At 40.5% G+C, this 16,051-nt stretch overlaps 1 pseudogene; it reads right to left on the bottom strand.

Moving 5' to 3' along the window:
* The window catches only part of LOC102846797, a 170,217-nt pseudogene that overhangs the window by 50,940 nt on the left and 103,226 nt on the right, over positions 1-16,051 (bottom strand).

Genomic DNA, 16,051 nt, shown 5'->3' on the forward strand with positions numbered 1-16,051 from the left:
TAGTAAACTCAGTTGTCACTGTAGGAACTGCACCCTACCGAAGGCAGTCAGGACATTGTGTTGTGATAGGACACATCCAAATGAGAGAAACTCACAGGAAGAAAATGAATATGTCCTAAGACTCATCAATAACCTGTGTTATGCAGATGACACAACCTTGCTTGCCAAGACAAAGGAGGACCTGAAACATTTGCTGCAGAAGGTCAAGGATCACAGTCTCCAATATAGAGTGAAGCTCCACATCAAGAAAACAAAGATTCTCACCACTGGCCCAACTGGCAGCAATATGACAGATGAAGAAGAGATTGTTAACAATTTCAACTTACTTGGTTGCACAACAAACACTCTTGGCACTAGCAGTTAGGAAATCAAAAGATTAATTGCATTGGGAAAACCTGTTGTCAAGGACAACAGAGGAGAGCAAGGATGTCAGACTGAAGACTAAGGTGGCCTTAATCCAGGTCATAGTCTTCACAAGTACTTGCTATGAATCAGACAGCTGAACAATGAATAAAGGATGACAGAGGAAGAATCAATACTTTTGAGCTATGGTGCTGGAGAAAAGTATTAAACATACCATGGACTGCCAAGAGAACAAACAGGTCTGTCTTAGGGGGAGTGAAACCAAGTTTCTCCTTGGAGACAAGGATTTTAAAACTCTGTTTCACATACTTTGGGCATTTTGCCCAGTAGGACCAGTCTTTGGAGAAAGGCATCATGCTTCGAAGGGTGGAGGGAAAGTACAGGAGAGGAAGACCCCAGATAAGAGACAGTGACCAGGTTAATGGGGGCAGGTATGTCAGAGACAGTCAAATTGGCTCAGGACAGGTCAGGGTTCAGTGCTATTGTGCATAAGGTCCTTAAGAGTTAACTATGAGTTGCAAGTGACTTGATAGCACATATCAACAAGAATTTCAATTAATTAATTGATAATGAGTGAGTGTCCCTAGATATAAGGAGCCTGGGAGATACACTTATTGCAAGATATCAACAATTGTTATTCTTTATTGAGAATTTTATATTATCTGACAATGATGTTGTTGTTGTTGTATACCATAGAGTTAGAGCTGACTCTCCAGCAAGTTTTCAGAGGCTAATGGCTTGGGAGGAGGGTGCCCATTCTTCTCCTGTGGAGTGGCTGGTGGCCTCGAACCAAGAAAATAAATAGATCTGTCTTGGAGAAGGTGAAACCAAGTTTGTCCTTAGAGTCTAGGGTTTTGAAGCTCTGTATCACATACTTTGGGCATGTGGCCAGGAGGAACAAATCCTTGGAGAAGGATATCATGCTCAGAAGTATGGAGGGACAGCGCAGGAGAGGAAGACTCCAGATGAGATGGATTGATATACTAACTGGGGCAATTGGGGTAGGTGTGTCAGAATCAGTGAGACTGGCTGAGGACAGGGCAGACTTCAGAGCTGTTGTACATAGGATAACAATGAGTTGCAGGTGACTTGACAGCACTTAACAACAACAATAACATAGCCTTATAAATGTCAGAGTTTACATATGTAAAGCATCCATACAGCAAGGGCAGGAAGGCACATGTAAATTACATAGATTTCACTCAGACTCCCAGAACTAGATTTATCAGCTTTACAAGCTGAAATAGTTTAATCTTGCTGATACTCCGCTTCCTTATCAGTAAAATAGGAATAATAATACATAATGTTGTTGAGTGTCTTCTAGTTGACTCCAACCCACAGCACCACTATGTACAACAGAAAAAATGTGTTACAGCCACTATGTCAATCCATCCTGTTTAGGGGCAGGGTGTGAGGTGCTCCCTTTTTCTTTTCCCCCTGACCCACTACCAGGCATGGAATACATAATACATAAAACATATTTATTGTAAAAAGAACAAGAGCTGCATGGGGGTCCCTATATCTAACTTTATCAACTCCACAAAGGAAAAATGTCCCTGTCAGCAACATCAACATAATACCAATTCCATGAGTTCAGACATGCCCCTCACGTCCCTGCACTTTTTTCTACTCATCCCAACACCAACCTTACTGCTTTATGGATCAAAATCTGTTGTGATAGCTCTCAGACCAAACAGAACCATGTTAGGGAAGTCAAAAGTCTGTAATTCAGATTGATAGCAGATACAATATGTGTTTTTTGCTAACTCTTTCAGAGCAGCTTGAACTTCTTCCTTCATCACCATAGGCTCTTGCTCATACATAGTTTCATTAAATTCTTCTGTATCCACCAATTCCTTTTGGTATAATGACTCTGTATACTCTTTCCATCTTCATTTAATGCTTTCCAGAGTATTTAATATTCTGCCCAAAGCACCCTTATTTATTGTAACTTGAGGCTTGGGTTTGTTCTTTAGTTTCTTCAGCTTAAGAAATGCTGAGCAAGTTCAGTCCCTTTGATTTTCTGACTCCAGCTCTTCATATATTTCATTATAATAATTTACTTTGTCTTCCCATGCTGCCCTTTCAAATCTTCTGTTCAGCTCCTTAATATATTGATTTCTTCCCTTTGCTTTGGCTTCTCAGCAATCTAGAGCAATATTCAGAGTATCTTCTGACATTCATATTGGTCTTTTCTTCCTCCTCTGTATTTGTAATGACATTTTGCATCCTTCCTGGATGATTTAATTTTTTTTTTTTGGTCTAATGAGTTGGTTTAATTTCAAGTAGTACAGCATAACAAAGAATGAAGAGGAGATTCTGGCAGGATTATGGTTTGCATTTACTTTGCACAGCGAAGATCAGAACAGCTGAGTGAGAACTGGAGATGGACGATCATGGGGTTTCTTCTTCTTCGTTTCACAAAAGTTTCTTCTTAAATGTACAACAGGCTCCGCGAGACAACACTTAATTATAACTATAGCTCACAACAGATGTTATATCAGAGAATCCAGGTGTTTTAAAAAGGAACGGAAGTAAGGTTCATCATTGCCCCAATCTTATTTTTTGCCAGATTTCTTAATTCCACCCATGGCCAGGGGACCTTTGCCCATGGACTTCGCTTTTAGCGTCTCGAGATTCTTCTTGAAAGCCTTCTCTTCCTCGTCCATCTCCTTGATCTGCTTCTTGGGCTGTTTCAGGGGCTGCTTCTTACCACCTTCATGGCCAGACATGGCGCCAGCCACCCCTTCCCCAGGCCTGCCTGGATGATATTCTTGATATCCTCCCACAACTCATCTGGTCTTCATTCATTACTGTTCAAGGCCTCAAACAAGTTCCTGAGATGCTTTTTTAAATTCAGGTGAGGTAGACTCAAGGTCATATTTTGGTTCCCATGGATCTGATTTAATTTTTCTAGTAGCTGGTGGTCTATTCTACAATCAACCTGGCCTAGTTTTCATAGCTGATATTGAACTTCTCCAACAGTTCTTTCTACAGATGTAATCTCTATGATGCCTATGCATACCATCAGGTGAAATCTGTGTGTATAGCCTGTGTTTATGTTTCTTATAAAACATATTTGCAATGAATAAACCATTGACTGTGCAAAATTCTACCATTCTATCTCCAGCTTCACTCCTGTCACCAACTCCATGTTTTCCAACTACTGAGCCTTCTTCTCTGTTCCCACCTTTTGCATTTCAGTCATTTAGTAATTGCATTGGGAAAGTCTGCTGTCAGAGACCCTTCCAAAGTACTGAAGAACAACGATCTGGAGACTAAAATGCGTCTGATACAGGCCACAGTCTTTGCAATCACTTGCTATGTATCAGAGAGCTGGCCAATGACTAGGGATGATAGAAAGAGAATTGATGCCTTTGAGCCATGGTATTGGAGAAGAGTATTGAGTATACATGGATTGCTAAGAGAACAAACAGGTTCATCCTGGATAGGGTGAAATCGGGCTGCTCCTTGGAGGTAAGGATTCTGAAGCTTCATTTGACATACTTTGGACATGTTGCAAGGAGAAACCTGTCCTCAGAGAAGGACGTCATCCTTGCGAGGGCAGAAGGACAGCATAGGAGAGGAAGACCCTCAGTGAGATGGACTGATTCAGTGACTGGGGTAAAAGAAGGTAGATGTGTCAGTGACAGTGAGATTGGCACAGGATAGAGCAGGGTTTCTGGCTGTTGTATGTAGGGTCACTATGAGTCACAGATGACTCTACGGCATATAACAACAACAGCAGATAAAATAAGGACAGATTTTGAAATGTGCTCACAGGCAACTCTTCCTTGATTCTCACAGCTTTAGGCAATTGTTACAAAACTCTTAGCTCTGACAATTATGGCTCTCCCTAGCACTTCTCTAAGAAACTTGGGCAAAAGTCTCTTAGCTCATGTTCCATGGTATAGCATTTCCAAGGTCAGCTCCATCTTTTGTTGGATCTATAGTCTACAGTTTCAGCTGCTGCTACTCTCTTGTGGTCTGGCTGGAACAAGAATTTCTGACCCTGAAGGGTACACTGCATTCTCTTGTTGGAGGTGAGATTCTTAAAATCTACCACTGAATTGCTCAAATTAGTGTCAAGATTAGCCAACCCTCTGGTTGATAGGCTAATACAGCCTATTCACATATTCCCATATATTTCCATGGCAAAGTCAAGGTCAGTGGCTATAGTAGCACTTTTGAACAATAAACCCTTAACACTACATTTATCTTAAGAATACAGCTGCCAGTAGACCAATTTAGTAGAGTGGCAGGATATAAGATCAATATCCAAAAGCAATAGGATTCCTCTACAGTAACAAAGAGAACTCAGAGAAGGAAACCAAGAAAGCAATACTATTTACAATAGCCAACTATAAATTGAGATACTTGGGAGTGAATCTAACTAGAGACACAAAAGACCTGTACAAAGAAAATTATAGAACATTTCTGAGAGACACAATAAAAGACCTAAATAAATGGGAGAATATGCCCTGTTTATGGATTATTGTTGCTGTTATGTGCTGTTGAGTTACCTGAGACCTAAAGCAACCCTATGTACAGCAGCTCTGAACCCTGCCCTGTCCTGAGCCAGTCTCAACTCTAACCTCCATTGTCCCAATTACTGCATCAATCCATCTCATCCAGGGTCTTCTTCTCCCACACTGTCTCTCCACGCTTCTGAGATGATGATGTTCGTGGATAGGAAGACTCAATATTGAAAATTACAATCCTACCAAAAGCAATCTATATGTTCAATGCAATCTCAATGTTGTTTTGTTAGGTGCCATTGACTCTATGGACAAAAGATCTGAACCTTTTCCTGTCCTGTGCCATCCTCACACTTCCTATACATAATTCACTTTGTCAATCCACCTGCTTAAGGGTCTTCCTCTCCTCGTCGACCCTCCACCTGTTCTAACATCATGTCCCTCTCCAAGTAATAGCACCACCTAGAAATATACCCAAAATATGTGAGGCAAAGCCTCATCATTTCTTGCCTCCAAAGAACACAGGTGCACCCTCTCTAAGACATATCCAGTCATTTTCTTGGCCATCCATGGGATGTTCAGTGTTTTTCTCCAGCGCCACAGCTCAAAGGTGTAAACTCTTTTTCTGTCATCCTTATTCATTGTCCAGGTCTCAGATTCATAGCTAGTAATTGAAAAGACTATGGCCTGAATCAGACACATTTTAGTTCTCAAACTGACATCATTACTCCCAATAATTTGAACAGGTCCCTAACTGCAGATTTTCCAGTGCAATGTGTCTTCTTATTTCCTGACTTCTCATACCAAGGGTGTTAATTGTGGATCCAAGCAAGATGAAGTTATTGACAGTTTCAATCTCCTCTCCATCCATCATGACACTGCCTGTTGGTCCAGTGGTGAGAATCTTAGTTTTCCTGATATTGAAGTTTATTTGGAGAGGAAAGAGACCCCAAATAAGCAAAGAACTTCTGAAAATAAAAAATGAAGTGGGAAGCATAGCACCCCCTGACCTCAAAACCTACTACACAGCAGTAGTAACCAAAACAGTATGGTACTGGTACAATGACAGGCACATAGACCAATGGAACAGAACTGAAAGCCTAAAAATGGACCCATATACCTATGGTCAACTGATAATTAACAAGGAAATAAAACCTATTAAATGGCGAAATGACACCATCTTCAACAAACGGTGCTGGCATAACTGGACTGCTCCTGCAGAAAGCAGATCTACCTCTCACACCACACACAAAAATCAACTCATGATGGATCAGAGACCTGGGAGTAAACCCCAAACCATAACGTTCATAAGAGACAAACTGGGATCAAGTTTAGAAGGCCTAGTCTGTGGTAGAAAGAGACTGCCAAATACCTCCAGAAATGTACAATCTGGAGAGGATAAAATTGATGAATGTAACCTTCTAAAGATTAAATCCCTGTGTGCATCAAAAACTTTTTCCATCAGAGTTTTAAAAAACCAACCAAACAAAAGAATCCTGCAGACTGGGAAAAAACATTTGGCAATACCATTTCAGACAAGTGCCTCATATGAAAAGTTTACAGAATCCTACACGGCCTTCACCAGAAAAAGACGAATAATCAAATTACTAAATGGGCAAAAGCCATGGAAAGAATTTTCACAGAGGAACATATTTGAATGGCCAACAGACACATAAAGAAATGCTCAAAAATAACTGGCAGTACGATAGATGCAAATCAAAAGCCACAATGATACCATCTCACCCCTGTAGCAGCAGCAAAGTTTAACAGGACAGCAAGTAAAATGTTGGTGAGAATGTGGTGAGATAGGAACTCTTATACACTCTTGGTGGGTTGTAAAATGATACAACCATTCTGGAAGGCAAGAAAGCTGAACAAAGAAATTTTTTATGACCAGCTATTCCACTGCTTGGAATATACCCTGAGAAAATGAGAACTGAGGCACAAATGGAGACTTTACACCAATGTTTATAGAAATATTATTCAATGGAAACAGCCCATCTATCCACCCACAATTAAATGGATTGAGAAGTTATGGTATATTCACATCATGGAATATTACACAGCATGAAAAAGCAATGATTTTGTAAATCACTAAATAACTTGGGAGGGACTGGAGAGCACTGTGCTAAGTGAACTAACTCAGTCCCATAAGGACAAATACTGTATAAGATCATTATTGTAGAATGTATATTAGGATCCAGGAAGGGGATAGGAGGAGGACAAGTGTGAGGATGGCCAGGAGATTGGGGGTTAATCATAGGGTCACACAACTGATGGGTGGAGGGAGAGGTAGGTAAAGGAAATGGGAAAGATTCTGTGTGAAAAACAATGTATACAAACTCTGTAAGTAAGCCAGTATAAAATAAAAGTTTTATTAAAAAAAAAAAGAAAGAAGACAGCTGCCAAATATGTCTTATGCATGTTGCAATATATTTTCAAGTTGGAATCAACTCAAAGCTGACCCTCCAGTGGGTTTTCAGAGGCAGTAAATCACACTAGTTGAGATTGCCCATCTTTCTCCCATGGAGCAGCTAATGGATTAGAACTGTGTGCCTTTGGCTGGGCAGAACAACTCTTTAGCATTAAGCTACCAGAGCTCCCTCTTACACATAGTAAACAGGTAACAAATGATAACTAGTATTATAAAAATGAATTCAAGTCCTTCATTCCTAAAGATGAAAACCTTAGGCATCTGAGAAGCTTAGTTGCTTGGCCAAGGAGATTTGATCATAGAAGGCATGGCCATAGCTTACAAAAATGTCTACAATTTTCATGCCACTCTGTATTTTATGACCTTTGCGAAGCAAATCTTCTCATAAATGAATAGTTCTTTCTCAGACCCTTAACTGAGTCCCTATGACTTGTTTTGGCCAACTGAATACAGAAAAGTAAGATGATGTGTCAGTTCCAAGCCTAGACTTAAACTTCTGCTCTCCCTCTTGGAATGCCGACAGCCACCAGATGAACAAGCGCAGACTAACTTCTTGGATGTGAGTGACACATGGCCCAACAAAATAACCACCAGATATGTAAGCAAAACACTCTTAGGCCAACCTGCATCATGGGCCCTGCCAGCTGACCTCAGTCATTTGTGTGAGCTCAGATAAAATCTGCTGGGTCCAGCCAGACTAGTGGAATCATCCACTGACCCAAAGATCCATGGATAATAACAAATAGTTGTTGTACTAATCTGCTGAATTATAGGGTAATGTGTCATGCAGCAAAGGTCAATTGCTACATCCATTTAAGTATGACCTAACTCTAAAGTGTTTTTGTTTAATTTGACAGTAAGTCATTTGACAAAAAATGGCTAATATAAAAATTCACTGAAGTCTCATTCAAGTATCAAATTCTGGAAGAGAAGCAGTACTGTTAACATTAGTGTTAACAAATTCAGCTCTGTTCTTCATAGGGTCACTATAAGTCATATTGGACTCGATGACACCAAACAACAACAATCTTCAGTGAGTACTTGACACATAGTATGACAGACATTGTTCCATACAGTAACACCAAAGAGGCACTAAATCTTTAGAAGAACTAGTCATATAAGGTCAAAAGAAAAGCATTCACCCAACTATAAAACCTAAAAGGCAAGAAGAGGGATGATACAGGGATTGATGGAAATGAGAACTACAAGGCAGAAGTGGGAAAATGCAATTACAAAGTATTTAACAAAAAGTCTATAAAGGTTAAATGTAAAAACTTTCACTCAAATAACAATTTTTAAGGAAGAATAAATTATTGAATTGATAATTATATTCCTATGTAGAAATGTACTACAATTTTTAAAAATCAAGCACACATCCATGCAATCCCGAAGGCACATGGTTCTTTTCCACCAGCTGCTCTGCAGAAGAAGGATGAGCAGTCTCCTCCCAAGCAAACAACTGCCTCTGAAAACCCACCAGAGGGTCACCTATGGCTTGGTTCTGACTCGACGGTACACAACATATATATCCAGAATACTGAAGAGCAACGATGTCAGTCTGGAGACTAAGGTGCACCTGATTCAGGCCATAGTCTTCACAATTGTTTGTTATGTGCCAGAGAGCTATATACAATGACTAGGGATGATAGAGAATTGATGCCTTTGAGCTGTGGTGCTGGAGTAGAGTTTTGAATATACCATGGACTGCCAGGAGAACAAACAGGTTCGTCATAGAGAGAGTGAAGCCAGACTGCTCAGGCAAGGATTGTGAGGCTTCGTCTGAAATACTTTGGACATGTTGCAAAGAGGGATCAGTACTTGGAAAGGGACATGATACTTGGAAGGAAGAAGGGACGGAGAAAGAGAGGGAGACCAATGATAAGCTGAATTGATACAGTGACTGGGGTAATGACGGCAGGTGTGTCAGACAGTAAAGTTGACGTAGGATAGGGCAGGTTTCAGAGCTGTTGTACATAGGGTGGCTATGAGTTGCAAGCAACTCAATGGCACATAACAACAACATTTATCCCAGAACACTTGACTGCACTTATGTAAAACCTAGACTTGGACCAGGAGGCAGTCATCAGGACAGAGCAAGGAAACCCTGCATGGTTCAAAAATTGGGAAGGGTGTACACCAGGGATATGTCCTATCTACATACCTTTTTAATCTATATGTGAAACAGATCATCCAGGAGGCTGAGCTGTATGAAGAGAAATGTGGCATCAGGATTGGAGGTAGATTCATCAACAATCTGCGTTATGCAGATGGCACAACCCTGCTTGCTGAAACTGAGGAGGACTTGAAGCGCTTGCTGCAGAAGGTCAAAGACTGCAGCCTTCAATATAGATTGAAGCTCCACATTAAGAAAACAAAGGTTTTCACCACTGGGTCAATTGGCAGCATCATGAGAGATGGTTAAGAGAACCAAATTGTTAACAACTTTAGTTTGTTTGGTCCACAATCAGCATTCTTAGTACCAACAGCCAAGAAATAAAAAGACAAATTGTATTGGGAAAGTCTGATGTCAGAAACCTCTCCAAAGTACTGAAGAGCAATGATGTCAGTCTGAAGACTAAGGTGTGCCTGATTCAGGCCATGATCTTTGCAATTACTTGCTGTGCATCAGAAAGCTGGACAATGACTAGGGGTGATAGAAGGACAATTGATGCCTTTGAGCAGTGCTGCCAGAGAAGAGTATTGAATATATTATAGACTGCTAGGAGAATAAACAAGTTCATTTTAGAGAGGGTGAGACCAGATTGCTCCTTGGAGGCAAGGATTCTGAAGCTTCGTCTGACATACTTTGGACATGTTGCAAGGTGGGACCAGTCTTTGGAGACAGACATTACGCTTGGCTGGGTAGAGGGACAGCACAGAAGAGGAAGACCCTCGATGAGATGGATTGATTCAGTGACTAGAGTAATGGGGGAAGGGGTATCAGAGACAATGAGACTGGCACAGGACACACCATGTTTTAGGGCTGTTGTACATATTTAGGGCTGTTGTTGTTATGAGTCGCAGGTGACTTGATAGCACATAACAACAATACAGAGAGAGAGAGAGAGAGATATGGGACAGAATAGCCTGCCTCTGTGAAATACAAGAGGTTCTTCACGAGCACACGTCCACTATACCTTGCTGCTGCACCAAGTTTATGTCAGTTTTAAAGTCACTGGATGATATGCACATCAGATTTGACCATGCTTTCTGGAAACACTGGAATCCTTCCTGAGTCATTCCTATTTCAAGATACAGCTCTTCGAGAACATTCTGTACCCCAGAAAGCATTTCTGTCTGGGATTGACTCTGTTCAGAACAAAAAGAAAACCACTCTTTAGGAGGCACAGTGTTAGAACACATACATCTAAGTTCCTAATCCTGGAAAGGATCATTTCACAGTTACTTGAGAAAGATTATACTCTCCACACTATTTGTTGAGGAATTTTAAGAATTTCTATAAAAACGGTTATAGTGAAATAACCACAGCCAAATTTTTGTTGAAAACTATTCCAAATACATTTTGAACATGTTGTCACAGGTAATTAATGAATAAAACAATAAATTTTTAAAATAAGAATAATATCATGTCAATGTCTTCCTTATATTAACAATCTCAGGGGCGATAGAATCCAGGATTCAAAGAACTGGAAACTATTCCCATGTGAACCTCGGATTCAAGTGTGACAAAACCTGCTAACTTCACATTTGACACATGTTTGCTTAGAGACTTGATTTCAAATTCCCTTTATACAACTAGCATACCTATTTTAAGAGTACTTAAACTTCATTACTTTAAATCGCTCATCTTTGAGAACCGTACTTATGGATTGAAATACACTGGTTGGATATAATCTTTTAAAGTCTAATATAAGAAATGAATATGCTGATTTTTTTCTAAAATTAGTAAATGTAACATTGTTGTTGTTGTTGTTGTTGATTGCCGTCGCATCGAGCACAACTCATAGCGACCCTATGAACAAAAGGCCTGCAGCTTTTCTGTAACTTTTGTCATTTATCCAAGTTCATAGAGTATCCAGAGGCATGTTGTCTAGGAAGTGGATGCCACTCGCATATTATACTATTAATTATTGCTAACAATAAACATATTTGGTAACTAAAAAGCTTCTGTAATAAGAACAGCATCATTATCATCATCATCAGTTATTACTTTTTGCTATACAACAGTGCAGCTTAAGTATGTCAGAGATGGTCAGGGGGCACAGGACGGGAAAGGGTTCAGATGCATTGTTCTTGGGGCTGCTATGAGTCATATAAAGACTCAACAACATTCAACAACAGTCTAGGAAAAGATTGATTTACCGTGACTTTCTAGTCTGAATTCGAAGATTTTCAGTTTTTCTATACTCTTACATCTCCTAAAATGTTCTTTCACATAAAACTGACATTTTGTGGCCAGACATGACCTTACTATCAAATGCCCTACCAATAGCTTTATATATCTTGATCTCCACAGTCCTGGAGCAACCAGGAGTATTTTAAAATTCCTAGATATACGTTATTCATTCTTCAAGTATCTCTGCAAACCTATTCCATATCTCCTGTTCCTCACATTTTAGATCCCCTGCTTCAAAGGTTACCTCCATTTTTGCTTGACTGAGATCATATCTACTCTGAAAGATCGTCCTCAAATATTGGCTACGATTATGGCCGTGTGTAAGTAACAGAACACCCAAATTTATAGAGGCTTACTTTCCTTCTCATGCGAACATATATAAGTGTGTGACCCAGGGCTACAGACACTCAGCAATGACATTTTAGCTTGGTTCTCTACCTCATCTGGCCTCCATTCCCAAGGACACCTTGTGCTCTAAAATGGCTATTCTATCTCCAGCTGGTATATTCACAATCCACTCAGCAGGAAGGAGACAAACAAGAAGGGCACAGCCTTTGCTTCACGGAAAATTCTCAGAAATTACCCACATCACCTCCATTTATAACCCAGTGGTGAAAATTACTGAGGCATATGTTCATATTTAGCTTCATTATAGGTTGAGACAGAAAATCTTCATTACCAACAGCTATTTTCTAGATAAAAATTGGACAGAGGAGGCGGGCATTTAACTATAAATAAGAGAGAATAAATATTGCCAAGCTAACACTCTCTGCTAGACTTCATTTACTCTCTTCCTTTGAACTTCAAACTAGCAATATTTTCACCCATGCTATTCTTTCCCATCTATCAGAGATGCCCAACCTTGGTTCATTTTCCTGCACCACACAAACACTCATCCCCTGGTCAATTTGGACCTGAGACTGATGCCACCATGACTTTTCCTCTTTCTCCTTCATAGGAAAACGTGTCAAGCTTCAATGTGCGCTGCTTCTCCACCTCATTAGCATACCAAGGCAAAAGCCCAATCAGGCGCCTAAAAGTCAGTGCCAGCTCAAGGTGACCCACGTATGCAGAGTAGAGCTGTGTTGCACAGGGTTTTCAACAGCTGTGACCTTTGGGAAGTCATTGTCAGGTCTTCCTCAGGATTAAGATGCCTCTGTGTGAGGTTCAACTGCCAACTTTCTATTTCATAGACAACTACTGACTGTTATGGCCTCATTAAATCCATCTATCACATACCTCTGAAAGGCCTGCCGATTGCCTCCTCACTCACCTCCTCCTGCAGCCTTATGGGTTAACACTGACTCCACTCACCAGAGTCAAGAACCATTCTAGACAGCCTCTGAAGCATCGCTAAGCAGCATTTTACTCTAAAGTACTCTCTCTCCTTGATTTGGGGGAAACACCCTGATTCTCTTCCAACCATTCATCAGAAAGCTGGAAAATGACTTGAGATGATAGAAGGAAAATTGATAGAGATGATAGAAGGAGAATTGATTCCTTTGAGACGTGGCATTGGAAAAGAATATTGAATGGACTGCTAGGAGAACAAAGAGGTTTATCCTAGAAAAAGTGAAACCAGGCTGCTCTTCGGAGACAAGAATTCTGAAGCTCCATCTGACATACTTTGGGCTTGTTGCAAGAAGTCCTTGGAGAGGGATATCATGCTTGAGAGGGAGGAGACAGCGCAGGAGAGCAAGACCTTGGGTGAGATGGATTAACTCAGTGACTAGGGTAATGAGGCTGGGGGGACAGAGATGATGAGGCTGGCATAGGACAGAGGAGAGATCAGAGCTGTTGTACATAGGGTTGCTATGAGTCACAAGTGACTGGACAGCACTTAACAACACCAACCTCCCAATATAAAAAAATCCTATTGTCCTTCAGAGACTACTTCCTGCTGCTTTGGGCATTCACGTATTTACAGTTATCTCCCCAGTCTCCCTCCACATTTTCAGTCCTAGATTGCCTTGGATCCTCTATTTGTAAGATTTTTCTTCTGCACCACAAATTCAGAAAGTTTAAAATTTATCACCTTCCTCACCAAATACAACTTCCTCTTTGGATGTTCTCACTAGTGACAGCCAGACACAGAAATTTGAGGTTTCCCTGATTTCTGCCTGTGTAGTGGGCACACTTCCAATTAGTCTGATGGTAACAGAAGGCCTGTTATGGGGAGTCTGACAACAGCTCCTCAATCTACCAGCAGGCTATAGCGTTCCTTCTGTCTTCAAATCCCACTGCCCATGAGGTTGGAAATACTACCTAGCATGTCAAAGGGGGTCTTCCATTGCCCACTTTTTTTAAATAAATACGTGTCAACACTGTTCTCTTGTTCCAGAATATCTACTCCTTGAGGGCAAAGACCTTGAACTCCATGCATTGAGCTCTGTGTTCCCTGGGAATTTAGAAAGTCTTTGATAGTTTCCATGATCACAAAATACAAGCACAGCTTATTTGTTAACTCACGTCTATACTATTGATCACCTTCTACTGACCACGGACTAAGCAAAGCACTAGCCATGAGGACCTCCCTCCCTGGATGCCCACAGCAATCCTAGGCAGTAGGGACTTTGAGTCATCTGGGGTCAAGCCGACTATGACTCATGGTGACTCCGTGTGTTACAGGGCAGACCTGAGCTCCGTAGGGATTTCTGGGTTATAATCTTGACTATAATCTTGACAGAAGCAGATGGTTAGGCCTCTCCTTCACTGTGGGGCTGCATGGGTTCAAATGAGCAACCTTTCAAGAATAATTATGCCATCAAAGGACATTAGCATCACTGAGTTAGAGTCAACTAGATAGCACCTGACAACAACATTTCTATATTAGAGCTGGGGAAACTGAGGAGCTATGAAGTTAAAAAAGCCATCCAAGTGCATATGGTTAGGAAATTGGAGACCCAAGAAGTATGACCCAGGCCTGGCTGCCTAAGAGATCTTGCTCCTTATGATTTTTTTTAACAAGTAAACCACTGTCATCTACATAAAACAGGTTGTTAATGAGTTGAGTCTTCCTTCAATTCTGAAGTCATATTCTTCTTCGTATAGTCCAGTCCCTTAAATGATTTGCTCAGCATACAGATTGAATGAGTATGGAAAAAGGATACAACCCTGACACACATCTTTCTTGATTTAAAACCATATAATGTTCCCTTGTTCTGTTCAACTACTGTTTGGTCTGTGTATATGTTTCGCATGAGCACAATTAAGTATTCTTGGATTCTCATTCTTCTTAATGTTAGCCATAATTAGTTTTGATCCACACATACCTCATTGACATGAGCTGACACATTGTTACCACAATAGGCATGCTGGAGAGGGCAAGGTTCAGATCCACTGCTCATAGTGTCAAAATGAGTACTGATTGTGGATCTAAGGAAGAAGAAACTGTGACAGTTTCAATCTTTTCTCCATCTATCATGATGTTGTCTATTGACCTAGTGGTGAGAACTTTTTCCTTCATGTTGAGAAATAATCCATATTGAAGTCTGTAGTCTTTGATCTTCTGCAACAAGCCCTTCAAGTCCTCTTTACTTTCAGCAAGCAAGGTTGCGTCATCTGCATAACAAAGGTTGCTGGTGAGTCTTCCTCCAATCCTGATGCCACATTCTCATTCAGAGAGTCCAGCTTCTTGAATGATCTGCTCAGCATAAGAACTAAATAAGTATGGAAAGAGAATATAACCCTGACACAAACCTTTCTTAATTTTAACCTTCCCTTGCTCTGTTTGGATAACAGCTTCTTGATCTAGGTATAGATTTTGCATGAGCATAATTATGTGTCCTGGGATTCCCATTCTTCCCAATATTAGCCATAGGTTGTCATGATCCACACACTCACATTATTTTGTATAGTCAATAAAACACAAATAGACAGTCTTCTGGTAATCTCTGTTAATCTCTCCTTTCAGCCAGGATTTATCTGCCATCAGCAATGATACCCCTAGTGCTGTGACCTCTTCTAAATGCAGCTTAAACTTGTAACAGTTCTCTCATTTCACTGTTCTAGCCTTTTTAAATAATATTCAACAATCTTTTTATTGCAAGTGATATTAATGACACTGTTCAATAATTTCCATATTCTGTTGGACCACCCTTCTTGACAATGGGAACAAACATGAATCTCTTCCAATTGGTTGGCCAAGAGCTGTCCTCCAGATTTCCTAGCATAGGCTGGTGACCACATCCAGGGCTGCGGCACCTGTTATTTGAAACATATTAACAGGAATGCCACCCATTTCTGAGGCCTTATTTTTTTTGGCCATCAGAGCAGCTTGAAGTTCTTCCTTCATTACCATTGGCTTTTGATCATGTGAAACTTGCTAAAATTTTTCAATGTCAGCCACTGTCACAATGATTTTGTGTATTTCTTCCATCTTCTTTTGATGCTTCCTGGATCATTCAAGATTTTGCCCAT

Source organism: Elephantulus edwardii, unplaced genomic scaffold (genome assembly GCF_000299155.1).
Source record: "Elephantulus edwardii isolate Elephantulus edwardi_28Jun2011 unplaced genomic scaffold, EleEdw1.0 scaffold00068, whole genome shotgun sequence".
Taxonomy (NCBI): Eukaryota; Metazoa; Chordata; class Mammalia; order Macroscelidea; family Macroscelididae; genus Elephantulus; species Elephantulus edwardii.